A 15,692-nucleotide genomic window follows, 5' to 3' on the forward strand; every position below is an offset into this window, starting at 1 on the left:
CAGACCAGATATTCACCATGCGCCAAATTTTGGAGAAGACCCGTGAAAATAGGATCGACACACACCATCTTTTTATCGATTTTAAAGCTGCCTTCGATAGCACGAAAAGGAGCTGCCTTTGTCAGCCTGGAAATCCAACGCAGAATCACTCTTGCCAACAGGTGCTACTATGGACTAAGTAGGCAATTGAAAAGTAAAGTCCTCTCTCGACGAACAAAAACCAAACTCTACAAGACCCTCATCATTCCCCTCCTACATTACGGTGCAGAAGCGTGGACGATGTCAACATCCGATGAGACGGCACTAGGAGTTTTCGAGAGAAAGGTTTTGCGGAAGATTTATGGTCCCTTAAACATTGGCAACGGCGAATACCGCAGACGATGGAACGATGAGCTGTATGTGTTATTCGACGACATAGACATAGTCCAGCGAATAAAAAAACAGCGGCTACGCTGGCTAGGTCATGTTGTTCGAATGGATGAAAGTGCTCCAGCTCTGAATGTATTCGATGCAATTGGCGCCAAACTGCCAGAAGGAGGGATACGTGGCGCGCTGTTTTGGACTCGGCTATAACCGCGTAAGCGGTGTCTACGCCAGTCAACAAGAAGAAGAAGAAGTTCACACCAGAGCCAAACATGTACCTTTTCTAATCCTAAAAGAAGGACTTTTGTTTGATCACAAAAAACAACAACAACAAAAAAAAATTATGTAAAAGCCTGGTATATCTGTCATTGGAGTTCCGTTTTATATACTTTTTGTAATTTTTCGAAATATGTACATATTAGAATCGAAATTTTTTAAACAGATTTAAGTTTTGATGGTATTCATATTTTCTCATAAAATTATCGACATACTAAAAAGTTAGGGAACCTTTATGACACATGTCAGGTTATAGTTATGCTAATTGAAGTATTATGAAACTCTACGACGATTATAGATATTGAAAATTATTAAGGACTAAAAACTATCAGATAACAATTAAAAAGATAGATTTTAAATATATATTTGATTTTTAAGCATATTTTCTGAATGCAATTATCTATATTTCTTGACTTCGTTCTGCATTTAACCCTCAGTCAATTGATTCATACTGATGATATCTAATTTGCGTTTCATATTCTCTAAGGTAACTATGGTCTACAACTTTGCTTCCGCCGTTTTTTTGAAAATTTAAGGCTTTTTTCACTTAAGACAGCCTCACCGTACGTATCCGAAAGCATTCGATGAGCCTCAGCCGCACTTTTCTTGGATTAAAAAAATAAAAGCAAAATTTCCCGCAAATGTCGAGAATTCGGCTCAAAAAGTGACATTTTCGGTTGAGAATAAGTTTGGGATGCAAACAGATCTCTCTCTGGGTTAATGTTGACACAAATGTCCAGGATCGATATAAAACGATTTAATCGATTTAATCAACCAGTGCTTCACCCTAGAGACATCTATTGGAAAACGGCGGAAGCAAAGTTGTAGACCTAATATATAAAAATATAGTGTGATTAAGTTAAACTAAGTTTAATATCTCTGATACTCGCTTAATAACAGTTTCATGTAAGAAGAATTCTGTTCCTTGACTTTAAGGTGTTTATTTCAAAATGTACTATAATTAATGATTCATAATTAAAATTAACTTTACCTTACGATAAACTGTTATTAAAAGTCGGACATAAACTTGACTAAAATTTTTAATTTATTTTCAAGATTAATTTATTAGTATCAAAACTAAATTTTCCCGAAAAACTATTAAAATATATATATACATTTTTTTTCAATTTATCGTTTAAAATTCATTAATAAATAATATTACATTAATATTATGCTTTTCTAACTGGAATCACCATAATCCACAAAAAAAAACGTTGAGTTTGAGAGACTTCCGAGTTACGGAAGGTAATTGGTATGAAATTTTACTTCTATTGCCTATTTAAGACTTCGAATTATGGAGAACTTTTAAGTTATGGAAGTTTAACTGTATTTATAAACCTAAGATTTTTCAAATACAACGCACGCTCGAAAACATGAACGCTCTAAAACGGGAACACCTTTCTTTTTTCTTTTTCCTTTAATTTCATAACCATATCATAACATATCCATAGCCCACTTGAAATTATTAAATAGGTCGCGTTCATTAAATCCTTTCAATTTATTATTTTACCCATATGCGCTTGAAGCGTCTTCTAAATATACTCAGAAACTTAGATATACATATAATGTATAGGCTTTTTTGAATAATACAAACAAATATCTACATATGTCTGCCATTTAAAGTATTTATAACAGTTAAAGTTCTAATTGAAAAATGTATTTAGCTATAAAAATATAAATTTCTCATATTATATTTCTCATATATGATTTTATTTCTAATTAACGCATAAATAATATATACATACATACATACATCATTAAATATATTTACGCACCCAAATCTACTTAAAAACCCACTATTATTTCCACTCATACATCTACCAACCGAACCACTCAATCTGCTCATATTACTATACTCAATTCGTACATAATTTCGAACATTTCGAACATCAGCTCTACATGCCGCTCAGTGCTCACAGTTTGCGCGCGCAATTGCTCTCGCGCTCTCTCTCTGCATGTGTGGAAACAGCTGTTTGCCGGCAGCAGCTGTCAAAAATTAATTCAGTTTGTGAATTTACTTGGTGGCTGCTGCGGTCGGTTGTGCAAAGTGTGCTGTATAATTGCAATAATTAAACTATTAAATAAAGCATAAGTGAAGTGTGAAAGACAAATTCAAAGTGAAAGTGAAGTGAAAAAGTATTAGAAAAGTGTTTAATAAACATATAGTTTGCAAGTGCCTTGTTTGATGGGCAGCGCTTGACCAGCGCACGCCGCTAGGAATAGAAGCAAATCACTTAAGCGCTGTATAAGTAAGGTGAGTGCATGCTAGAGATGTAGTAATATATAAAACTCTATTGTTTTAAATAAATTTAGTTTAAAGTAAAACCATAAAATAAACTATTAAATTATAAATATCAAAAGCATTGTTTGCAAATTGCCGTCGCGTTTGTTTGTGTGTGGCTTTGTTTTCTTTGTGTTTGAGAAAACGTGCTGAGAGTGAGCGTGAGAGCGCACACAACGATTGAGCGTACAATATTTCGAAGATAAGAGCTGTTCAGTAAGTTCTCTCCGAATTCTTATTTTTAGTTGAGTTGAGTATAAACTATATACGATTTGCTTTAATTCGAATTTAACTGACTTTATAGCTTAAAATTTACGGGCTAACAGATAATAAAGAATTCATTTTAAATATTACAAATTTGAGCATTATTTTTAAATTAAACTGCTATGGGTAAAGAAATTAAGAAGTTAATTCTTAATGATTATTTATTAAATTTTGATGTATTTCCATACATGTACATATGCCTTTGTAGGAGAAATTTAAGACACGAAAAAATGACAATTTTCAGTAATTTTTGTTTGCTATTAAATCGTGTTATTTTACAAAAGTAGTAAAAAAAACAATGTTTTGACTTGAAGTCGTGAAAACTTGAAAAAAATTATAATTTCCAAATTTATAGCTGTTTGTGTTGACACAGTTCCAAAAACAAATCCTTGCGGTGACAATCCTAAGTCCTTGTAGATTCATCAAAAATCAATCGGTTAAGAAAAATTTGTTTTTTACATACAATTTTTTTTTAGAAATTTGGGCCCGGATCTAAGCTTTTTATTTTTATTTTTTTTTTTTAAATTAACAAAATAGCGGCCTCAGGAATTTTTTTCTATATTTCGAAAAAAAAACTAAAATAAAAAATCGAAATTTTTGAAAAAAAGCCTCGCGCCGGCCCAGGAAAATTATGTCTTCTAAAAGTTGTAAAAATTTCATTAGAATCTCCTCAAGTTACAGTTGTCACCAGTTCAAAAAACATAATTTTGAGAAAAACGCATTTATAGTTTCAAACTAGCATGTTGGATTGCACAGGCGCTATTTGTTATTTGTCGAATAACTCGAAAAGTACTTATCGGATCAACTTCATTCAGAGAATATTTTTAAGATATTACAATTAACGCTAATGCAAAATAAAAAACAAATATTTAATTTTTTGAAAATCCTGACTATCCTTTAATGGAAGACTTTTAATATTTTAGTTGTTATTATTATTCACAAAACACACTTTTATCTAGCATTTACTTGAAATTTAAAATTTTTACCTTTTGTCGTAGAGAACTTTTTTCTGCGCTTTATCTTTTGGTCTTGCAAACTGACTCTAGGTAGATATAATTTTCTTCAACCTAAATGTTTAATATTAATTCAAAAACAGGGGTGAACGACACCATTTCAATAGAGTCATTTAGAGATACTATAATTTCATCGTCATGAATACTCATCTCATTTGCTTTCATAAGACAGCACATTATGTTCTTAAGCTTTTAATGAAGAAACATAAGGCTTACAACTAAATTGAATAATTTTTTTTTTTAAGAAAAAGTCTACGACATTTTGGCCCATAAGCTCCAAAGTTGGAATAAAGTAGTTCAGTATAAGTAAGCCCCAAGTAAGGAAGAAAAAATTAAGAATTATGATTTAAAGTTGAGTTAAACGAGTCACAATTTTTTAGAAAAAATTACGATTTTTGTACTGTACTGTATTTACATTCTTATTTATTTTCATCATTAAAATTATCGTCTAAATAAAAAGTAATGTTTACTTGTTTAAATAAAAATTATTTTAAATTAATTTGTTTTGATACATTTTTTTATGAGTTAATCTAAAAATGATTGGTGTTTTATCGACAATTTTTATTTTATTTTTATCAGTAAGCCCCACCACTAAAATATATTTATTATTTTATAATTTTTTAACACAAAATAATAATTTTTTTCTACTTTAATTTTTTTTTATTCAAACATTAGATTTTTAAGGGGTTACATAGGTTTAATCGAGTAAAAAAGGTCTATTTAAAATATGTTTTTGTGTGTAAAAAATTATTTATTTAATTCAAACTTTCAATTTTCTGTCTTATAGATGCATATTTAATTTCTGAAATTAAAAAAAAAAAATTAAAACACCATTTTTCAACAATTTTGGCAGACAATTTTCAAAAAAAATAAAAATTTCGGTCAAATTTGCTTGACATTTTGTTTTTATTTTATTTTAAATACTTGTAATGGAAAGAAGAAATCCTTCGTTCAAGCACGAGTAAATTGTATCTCGAACACCTGTACAAAATTTCATTAAGATCGGTTGAGTAGTTTTCAAGAACATTTGACAACCGACTTTAAAAACACAGTTCCGAGAAAAACGCGTTTAAAGGGATGTTGTAGTATTTAATAAGCAAAAAATAAAAAAAACGATTTTTGAACCCACGAAACTTAAGTAACCCCTTAAGCATCGTAACTGTTTTCAATTTTAAAATATTACATTCTTAAAAAAATATTTTTTTTTTTCATTAGTTTTTCGGTAGTTTAGCCCCGATATATAGTCAGTCTACCTAATTTATCCGCTTAAATTATCTTGATAATATTAAAAAAAAATAAAACATTTCATCAAGTAAAATAGATTTTTTATAATTTTTTTAAAACATGCATAAGAGTTAAAACATGAAAATACAAGTCCAACATCTATAGCTCCTAGTTTAAACCTAATGACAACATATTTACTCTTAATGTTTTCATCTTCCTTATAAAATATATAATTTCTGCATATATGAACATCTACATACATATTTATGTGCTAATTTGCGTATAATTATTTTTTTTTCAAATAAACATGCATTTATACCTAATTTACACATACATATGTTATGTACAAATGAACATACATATATACGTATTTACTCATCCGCAAATCGTCCCTCAATCATCTAATTTACCTTAACTCCATCTCATTCAAATAACTTGCATATCTTATCACTTGTCTCCGCTCTTCCCATCTTTGTTGTAACAATTTCTAACAATCTCCATATCATGCGAGCGCAACTATTTCGCATCGCACCATTATGGTGGACTATTGCTGAACTCTTTCGGTGCAGCACAGTTGCCGCAGTAACCGATTTGCCATCTCGTTTTTCGTCACGACTTTGCTGCCATCACATGGCATCGTATATTTTGTTGCTCTCCCAGCCACCAAACACATTCGTCAATCAATCAACTGTCAAAAGTCTGGGCTGCACGCACAGCGCTGTGAGCAGACGAACCTGCTTGTCCAGTTCGAAAAGCAATGGTTGCTCTGCCTTCTCCATTGTTTTGCTGCATCTTCACTTGTGTTTGTTGTTGCTGTAGCTGCTGTTAGGGAAGTCGTTTTCAACTGCTCTTGGTAATTTGACTGCTCACACTTCTGCGCAGTAAAGGCGGTGTTTGGTGGATAAATGTTGTATCGGATTAGATTTTTTTGGTTGCTTTGAACTTAGAAGAGTGTTAACGGTTTAATGAGGGGGCTTATGAAGTATGTTAGATGTCTAATTGGCAAAACAGATTTTCAAATAAAATACTTTGACTTTATAAAAACAATATTTATTTCTAATCATTGAGACTATTTCTAGCAATTCACTAATTCATTAAAATATATTTATATAAACCTAAGTAAACTAATTTTCCTAATAGTTAACGTTTGAAAGGGTTAGCCCTACGTGGGTTAACGTTCCAACGAAGAGGATTTACATATGTATTTCGCTATATAAATTATCTCATCTGGACGACTTCGAATTCGCGAAGCAACTTAAGCTTAATGAATTATGTCTTAAAAGCTCATATGTTTCTATCTCATCTCCCCAAAAGCCTGAAAGACATCCAGGAAATGTATTTTTGAATAGATGAGTAGGGCTTTGAGGATTCAGTTAAGGTTGTTTTTTTCTTGGATATGCACCGAAAAATTATTTATTTGTTAGAAATTATCTTTAAATGTTTCCTTCACTATAGAAGACTTCCTATATAATATTGAGGTAGATTATTCATTCTAAAAAGTTCCTTTACAACCATAGTTGGGGGTGGTTCTATAAAGAGCTGATTTATATGGTGGCCAATACCTGTTAGGTGAAGGGTAAGGCAATTCCAAAAGCATTTACCTGAAAGGTGTTATCAAAGGAACAACTTATACTGAAAAGCTTGTAATAGTCTTGAACTTTCTAAATAACACTAAGGAGGAAATATTCAGTTGAACTTCCCTAACTCGAAAAACCACGAAAACACTTCGACTTAGAGATACTTCCGAGTTACGCGAGATAATTTGTGTGAAATTTGACTCTTATTGCTAATTCAAGAGTTCGAGTCATGGAGAACTTCGAGTTACAGAAGTTCAACTATATTTCATCCTTAGTACTAATATTACCAACATCTACTTACTTTCTGTAACGGTACATTATTTTCAAAATATTCCAATAAATCTTGGTTTTTTTCGATCTATTCCGTCTAAAAAAAATCATCTCCAAACTTCCTTTCCATCTAACAGTATGTTGGAACCATAGTCAGGTCATATGTGTAGATCACCTATAACTCGAGAACAACTCGGTCGATTTTGATGAAGTTTTCTTTGTTGAATTCGTCTCCACCCCGAACAGTGTAATAACCATTTTCTGAAGGTTTCACCAAAAAAAAAACCTAGAAAAATTCAATCTTCTAAAAATAATTGTCGATTGTTGGTGCTGAAATCAATATATTGTACAGTCTAATTTCATTAATATGCGTTTTATATTTAAATATACGCAGTGTTAGCTCGGATTTCTGGGCTGATAACCACGAGGAAGCACTCTAATAACCAACTTAACCTGTTGCAACACCGGTTCTCGATCGGTACTATGGATGCTCTTGTATTGAAGAAGCTCTTTAAGCGTATCTATCACAAATCTGTTGAGGCAATTAATAAAGATCCCAGCCTATACGTAAACCTAGCGAAAACTAGACTGTTGAAGAGAAGTTATCGAGATTTTTCCACCTAGACTTCTTCCAAACAAGTCCAATAATTGTCGTCCGTGAAAATTATATTCAAACTTTGAAAAAAAAAATGAGGAGGGCGTGAGTACACTTATTCACATCTATGCAACAAAAAAGCGAAATTATAATATTCATAAATATTAGAAATTTTTTAATCACCATTAAATCACCACGCCAGAGTAGCACACTTTTTAATCTTAGCAATCTGCTTAAATTTTAGACGCCCACATTTCCATAAACAAAAGTAAAAAACTATGTACTTACTTTTATATATACGTATATATATCATACTCATATTTAAAATAACGCCATTAGATGTTTAACTCACGTCTCACAGTCGCCGCAGTTGCCGCACCACCCCACCACCACCAACACTAACCAAGCACCAGAGTAGCGGCGACGCAAAGCTGTCGAGTCAACCCCCATTGACTGGCATAAATCTGTCACTTTTAATGGTCCTGGCCTGGCATATAATTTTATTTATTTAATGCTCACATCGCTGTGTGTCGATGTGTGTGCAACCTGCAAACTTTTCCGCTTTATCTTCTGCCCACTGGCATCATACAGCCACCACCGGGGCAACGGAGTTATGGCTTGCCACCACCAAGCGCTCGGCCATGTCAAGGCACCTTTGCTCACACAAATACATACACACGTACATTTTTATGTATTAGCATTCGTTGCGCTACAAGCGCATCTCAGAAGACTCACAAATTTCATAAAGTGGCAATTCAATCAATCAATTCTGACATTTGCAACGCAATGTACAACAACTACGGTCTTCGGTGTGTATTTTTTCCGCCGTGGTAGTAGTGGGTTGGCAGAGCAACCCTCCGCTGTTGGATGGCTCGCTGGCTGGGTGAAAGTAGCCGTGCGGTGGCGGCCATTATTGTTTGTATATATGTATATAAATACTTTTTTGTTATTGTTATTGTTGTAATCTTTGTAGCATTTGCTCGAGTGTTGCTTTGAGCGCCGACTGAGTGACAAGTGTAGGGGGAGTGAGTTAGTTTACCGTCTACTAAAACATTTACCGTTATGTGCACGTACGCAATTATTTACGTTTGCCACAGTGTTGTTGTTGTTGTTGTTACGCATTTTGTTGCTCATTTAATGTATTTTTCTATTTTATAAAATATATCTATTATAGAGAATTACGCTATTACTGGCCCACACTTAGCGCGAAGTTATCGAGATTCTCGATATATATATACAGACATACAAACAAACCTACAAACATCCTCCAGTCTTACTTAAGCCATTTGCCGTCCGTAAAGCTTTCTGGTCTTTGTCTTTGTCCATCTGCTCTTGGTGTCAGTGTCTATGTACTCGCCTGTCATTTACATAACATTACTAAAAGCGGTCGCTCGAGGCCATCCGAGTCAAGCAATCAAGCGTTTCACCGTCCTGCCACTTTGGCAGTTTAAATATTTTTTTAATTGCGCACACGCCAATCCAATGTAGTACCCCCAACCCCCTCTAAGCATCCAATCGTGCACCGTCAATCTCCCCTGATGCTCCGTCCGTTGACTATTATTTTTATTTATTGCTCTTTGCGCGCTTCTTATTGTCTTTTGTTATGCTTTGTTTTTGCCATTCGTACGTCTCATCAAACGCCAATTGTTTTGTTACCCCACCACTCTATTTCTCTCTCTCATTCCAGAGCAATCTTCAATTGCCTTTGCCATAAAATCAAAGACAAATGAATTCGACAAAATTTCGTGTGCTAAATATTTGAACAGTACAGTACAGTATTCTTCACGGCTGTGTCTCATTTCCTTGACGGCGTTATCCTTGGGGAGTTTGCCGGCAAGTCCATCCTACCACCCATCAACCCACCTGCTTTGTTGCTACTGCATCTAAGCTGCCATCTACTGCTACTTCCCTCAACCTCCTCATTGTGGGGTGATTTCACTTCGTTCTTCTTGGTTGCGTCTGTCAGACGCGCCTCAAATGTCTTATTGTCATTGCGAGCGTGTCAAGAAAATTGCAATTACAAACTTTTGTATGTGTGTAAGTAAAGTCAATTTCGCCTACGCTTCCATCTTGTATTTGGTTTTTGTTGTTGCTCGGATATTCAAAGTTTTGTGAAAATTTGATTAGTATCGCCTGTGTTAGAGCCCAAGTAGAAAATCACTTCATTTCGCTTCAATGCGCCAAATTGTACGCCAGTGCGAAATTGTTCGTGAGTTGAGGGGACTGTTTGCTTTTAAACTTGCTTTCTTAATATATTGTAAGAGTATCAAAGAGACACCGTATTCCAAAGGATTGACTTCCTGACCCTAAACCAAAATTTTCGGTATTGGATTTTTATATAAAGAGGCTAGAACTTATTTTCCTTGAGCATCCAAAATAAGATTTCTAGTTAGAATTCAATTTTAGGCGAGACTAATAGCAGAAAACTTATTTGTGTCAGACCTATGGTGATCTAACCTATCGAAAAAAACAGCCTACCTTTCCCTTTTAGGGTGGACTGCATTAGTCCATCATTTGTAACAGAAATCAACTTCCTTTTCCCTCTATTTTTAGAGAACAGCGCAGCCGTCTGCCAGTACCTATAATTTGGTAGCATTTATTTGACAAAACCATCTTACAGTAAATCACATAAGCTTTAAGTGGTCTGTATCTCTCTCTCCCTCTCTATCTAGGCATAGATGAAATGCAGAAAAATATCCTTTCAAGAACCCAATCAGTATTGTTAAACTTTATGACCTCAGAAGTTCAGCTGTAGAGGAGGTTAGATACCTATATAGTGACTTTGTACTCCATACGAGGTTCGAAAAAGGTTACTGAAGGGATTCCTTTCTATAATAGGCCGAAAGCTGCATTATTATAGATACAGCATATTACCCAAAGTTTCCTGTAAGCTTTATATTAATACCTCTTTCCTCTCCGTTCTCTCTTATCTATATCTTTCCTCCGTTCGTTTTAAAATTCGGTCAGTTTTTTTTAACCAGATCCCAATATGGGTCACTTTAAAAGTCCGAAATTCGAGAAAATATTGTATGTATGTGATTGACGTTGCAACCGTTTAGCCGGTTATACCATAATCTGAGGACCATAAATCTTGCGGACCATAAATCTTGCGCAAAATTTTCCTCTCGAAAACTCCTAGTGTCGTCTCATCTGATGTTGACATCGTCCAAGCTTCTACGCCGTAAAGCAGGACGGGAATGATAAGCGACTTGTAGAGCTTGATTTTGGTTCGTCGAGAGAGGACTTTACTTTTCAATTGCCTACTCAGTCCAAAGTAGCACATGTTGGCAAGAGTTTTTCTGCGTTGGATTTCGAGGCTGACATTGTTCGTGTTGTTGATTCTGGTTCCCAGGTATACGAAATTATCTGCGACCTCGAAGTTATGACTGTCAACAGTGACGTGGGAGCCAAGACGCGAATGCGCCGACTGTTTGCTTGATGACAGGAGATATTTCGTCTTGTCCTCATTTACCTCCAGACCCAAACGGCGCGGTTGTTGCTTCCGATGATATCAATATCATCGGCGTACGCCAGGAGCTGTACACTCTTGTAGAAGATTGTACCTTCTCTGTTTAGCTCTGCAGCTCTTATAATTTTTTCCAGCATCAGGTTAAAGAAGTCGCACGATAGTGAGTCACCTTGTCTGAAAACTCGTTTGGTATCGAACGGCTCGGAGAGGTCCTTCCCAATCATGACGGAGTTGGTTGGTGTTGCCCAACGTCAATTTACACAGCCGTATTAGTTTTGCGGGGATACCAAATTCAGACATCGCGGCGTAAAGGCAGCTCCTTTTCGTGCTGTCGAAAGCAGCTTTAAAATCGACAAAAAGGTGGTGTGTGTCGATCCTCTTTTCACGGATTTAATTGAAAATTTAATTGAAATTTTTACTACTTACAGATTCAATACTAGCGCCTCTGAAGTCTGGAACCCAAGTCAAGTTATTATTTGTCTTTTCTTAACATCTAACATCTACTGAGATATGACATTAAATGTGAGATTGTGGTCGGGAAAAATAGACCCATATAGTGCGATAAAGCCTCAGTTTCTTCCAAAAAGTAACCAAGACATGACAGAACTCCTTATAATTCCATTCGAATCACCTTACAGTCGACTTATTAACCCAAGTTAGAGTCATATGACAGCCTAGAGCACTACATTTAACATAAGTTAAACAAGAGTTTGTAGACCGAGCTTAGTAGTTTGGGGTGTTCATTAGAACCTAGCGGAAACTTGGTTCGACTTGAGTAAAACATGGTAAAGAACGTAATTTTTTATAATGGTGAACAACCCACGCCAGACAGTATTTACGAACATATTTATGTCCATAAAAGTTTCTGATACGAATCCATTAGTATTTTAGAAGAAGTTTAAAATGTTTGGAGAAATGTGAACATTTGGAAAAATGTCTATTTGTCGACTTATAGAAAGGTGCAACATGAAAAAGTACTGTTAAGTAGGGTGAACGATTTCGAGGTTCCCTTATTAAAAAAAAACACATAAAATACAAATCTAATGGGGAATGTGTATTATCATTCGAAAGAGCTTTTTTTGGAATTTATTTTTGAAAGATTATCTCTTGCAAATGTTGGCCGCGGCTGTGTCGTATCCGTTGAGTCCAATTTTCGATGACTCGTTCGAGTATTTCGACTGGAAACTGTCGAATGACACGCGTGATGTTTTGCTGTAAGGTCTGAATCGAAGCGGGATTGTCCGCATAGACTTTAGAATTCACATATCCTCATAGGGAAAATTCTAACGGTGTGACATCCCACCATCTTAGTGGCCAATCGACCTGCTCAAATCGTGAAATTATCTGCTCAGCGAAGTATTCTCTCATTAAATCCATTGATTGGTGCGATGTGTGGGAAGTGGCGCTGTCTTGTTGAAACAAACTGTCGTCGAGACCAGGAGCTTCAATTTCAGACATCAAATAGTCGGTTATCATGGCGCGATAACGGGCGTCAAGTCCACTACGCTGACAAACACCAGACATGTATTTTATTTTACAAGAGCACGAGTTAAATAAATAGAGCTATTCAAGTCTGAAATGTGACCGACAAATACAAAAGGCCACCTACACAGCCTCAAATCTCATAAATATATATATGTATATACAAGTAATGTTAAAAGGACAATACTCAAACGGGTCAGGAAACGTAGTAATTAACGATGGCCGTGTGAGATGGGTGGGAGCTTTGGCGCGCTGCTGGGCCGTTTGAAGCCAAGCGCAGGCAATTACAAATGATTGAATGTTAATTTTAGTTGAAAAAATGCGCAGGCACCAGTGGCAAAGTTGAAGAAAAAGAGTTGTTGTTGTAAAGTTGAAGGGCAAACGAGGCCACGAAACAGCCACACAAACAAACAGGCAAGCAAGCCACCCACCCGCACAGGCACATTAACTGCTCAATTCAGTGCACCGCATAAATTCTCATTATTTATAGCATTCGCTCTGTTTGTGATATTTTATTTCGCGCTAAGAAGCACCGACAAACACACGAAGTTCGGTGTGAGCTTCAGTTGCGCCTGTCCAGCGCATAACCCCATCCTTTATGCCGCACAACAACTCATCGGGGTACACACCGCTTTTCACCGCACACTATCGCTCTTCCCTCCACTCTCTTTGAGTGTATGTGTATGTACGCGGGGCAGACAAACAACGAACAGAAATTGAAATGAGCATGAAAAACGTCGAGAACTTAACAAAGAAAAAGCGTAGGTCCTTTGTGAAATTAATTGCCGAAATATTCGTAAATTCGAAAAACAAAAACCATCTCCCCAAAAAGGAGAAGAAAGAAAAGAAAAATCGCACACTAAGAACACAAGTCGAACAACAGTCGTCGTGGCATAGAACCATGGCACGGGTACATATTAAACGAGTCAACCTAACGATTTTAATTAATAAATTGGCTACGAAATTGAAAGGATTTTACCAGAAACGACGAATGCCACGACAGCGATGAGTGTACGCACACACATACACACCAACTTATAGCCAACAACAGTGGCGTTGGTACATTCGTTTCACTCCGCACTTCATTCAGTGGCGTTCGGTTACGCCAGTCTCTCTGCCATGTCTTGTTGAGTTGTGAGTCCTTTGGGCGTCCTTTTTTGTTTGCTCATTTCATATGCAAATGATTTATGCGCTCAATTAATGGACAGAGTTTGCCGCAAGTACGGCAAGTAAGTATATGGAGAAAAAGTGGATTAGTTGTGCTGCGCGCCAATTCGTTGGCGCATTATTGAGGTCATAATTTCCAATATGCTGTGTGAATAATGCCTTGACAATTGCAGCATTCAGCCCATGTCTGTGGGTAGGGTGGGTGTAATAAATAGAAGAAGAGCGACAGAATATATAAATATTGAAATATATACAATAAAGAAGCGCATAACTGATTATGCAGACTTATTTGTGTGGTATCGTATGTCAGATTGATGAGCAGCTATATTGCTTAAGTCAAAGGAAATTAGTTGAATATATTGAAATAATTAATTTTAGTATAATATAATTAAATATAATTTATTCTGGTCCACACTACTAGACTTCTCGGAACCTTTTGAAAGTTCGTTTAAAACATATTTACTTATAAGCAATTTCAACATTTTTGTTACAACCTATCATTGGTATCTCCTGTGATAGATACACATTTTCTTCGTCCTCTAACCAGTTTGATACAAGAGCGTTATAATAGATGAACGTTGGGTGAGCGTAAATATTTGTAAGGTTGGATACACAAAAAAGCTTGATGTTGGGCTGCCGCATGATTTGACGCAAAAAACCTTCTGGACCAAACCAAGGCCTGCGATATGCTGCTGTAACGGAACGAACTGGCAACGATAAAAATTGTCGGTGAATCGTCCCAAACAGTGGCCAAGCCGGGATTGACGTCCAGGAAGGTTTTACTGTGTGTTTGGTGCGATTGGAAGGGAATCTTCCACTATGTGCTGTTCCCATATGGCCAGACGCTTAATTCTACCATCTACTGCGAACAACTGGACCACTTGAAGCAGGCGATCGACCTGGAATGGTGTAGTCTTCCACCAGGACAACGCCAGGCCACACATTTCGTTGATGACTCGTCAGAAGCTACGGGAACTCGGATGGGAGGTTTTATCGCATCCAGAAATAGCGCCAAGTAATTACTACTGGTTCCTGTCCATGGCGAACACCCTTGGTGGTGTAAAGTTGAACTCAAATTTCATTTAGATGATGATACTCATAAATGAATGCATCCCTAGGCTTATTGAATGGACAGCTGGTGGGAAAATTAAATTTTTTTGTAACTCGAACAACATGCCCTAGCCAGGGTAGCCGCTGTCTTATTATTTGCTGAACTATGTCTATGTCGTCGAATAACACCACCATCGATCCATCGTCTTCGGTATTCACCGTTGCTAATGTTCTGAGGACCATAAATCTTGCGCAAAATTTTTCTTTCCTATGTTGACATCGACCACGCTTCTGCATCATAAAGCAGGACGGGAATGATACACGACTTGTAGAGTTTGATTTGAGAGGTCGAGAGAGGACTTTACTTTTCAATTGCTCAGTCCAAAGTAGCACCTGTTAGGTTGAAAATTATTAAAAGTGGGTTAACTCACCAACGAAAAACGTCAGAAACACTAAATTTCGCATAAGCAATGGCAGGTGAAAGCTGCACTCAGATTTTTTCACAAAATGGAAAATTGGCGTGGCGTCGCCCACTTATGGGTCAAAAACCATATCTCAGGAACTACTCGACCGATTTCAATGAAACTTGGTTTGTAATAGTTTCCTTTCATCCCAATGATATGTTTTGAAAATAGGCCAAATCGCTTCACAACCACGCCTA

General features: G+C 36.0%; 1 protein-coding gene across 2 annotated transcripts in view; it reads left to right on the top strand.

The window, feature by feature from the left end:
- The window catches only part of LOC105208517 (cytohesin-1), a 329,917-nt gene that overhangs the window by 157,132 nt on the left and 157,093 nt on the right, over nucleotides 1-15,692 (top strand). Inside the window, exon 1 of one of the 2 annotated variants that reach the window (XR_008470637.1) lies at nucleotides 2,607-2,893. The exons of the other annotated variant lie outside the window; for it this stretch is intronic. The gene's annotated coding sequence lies outside the window, so the exon portion shown is untranslated. Of the gene's footprint in view, nucleotides 1-2,606; nucleotides 2,894-15,692 lie in introns of those variants that run through there. 2 annotated transcript variants of the gene reach the window in all.

This window comes from Zeugodacus cucurbitae, chromosome 3, assembly GCF_028554725.1.
Source record: "Zeugodacus cucurbitae isolate PBARC_wt_2022May chromosome 3, idZeuCucr1.2, whole genome shotgun sequence".
Classification (NCBI taxonomy): Eukaryota; Metazoa; Arthropoda; class Insecta; order Diptera; family Tephritidae; genus Zeugodacus; species Zeugodacus cucurbitae.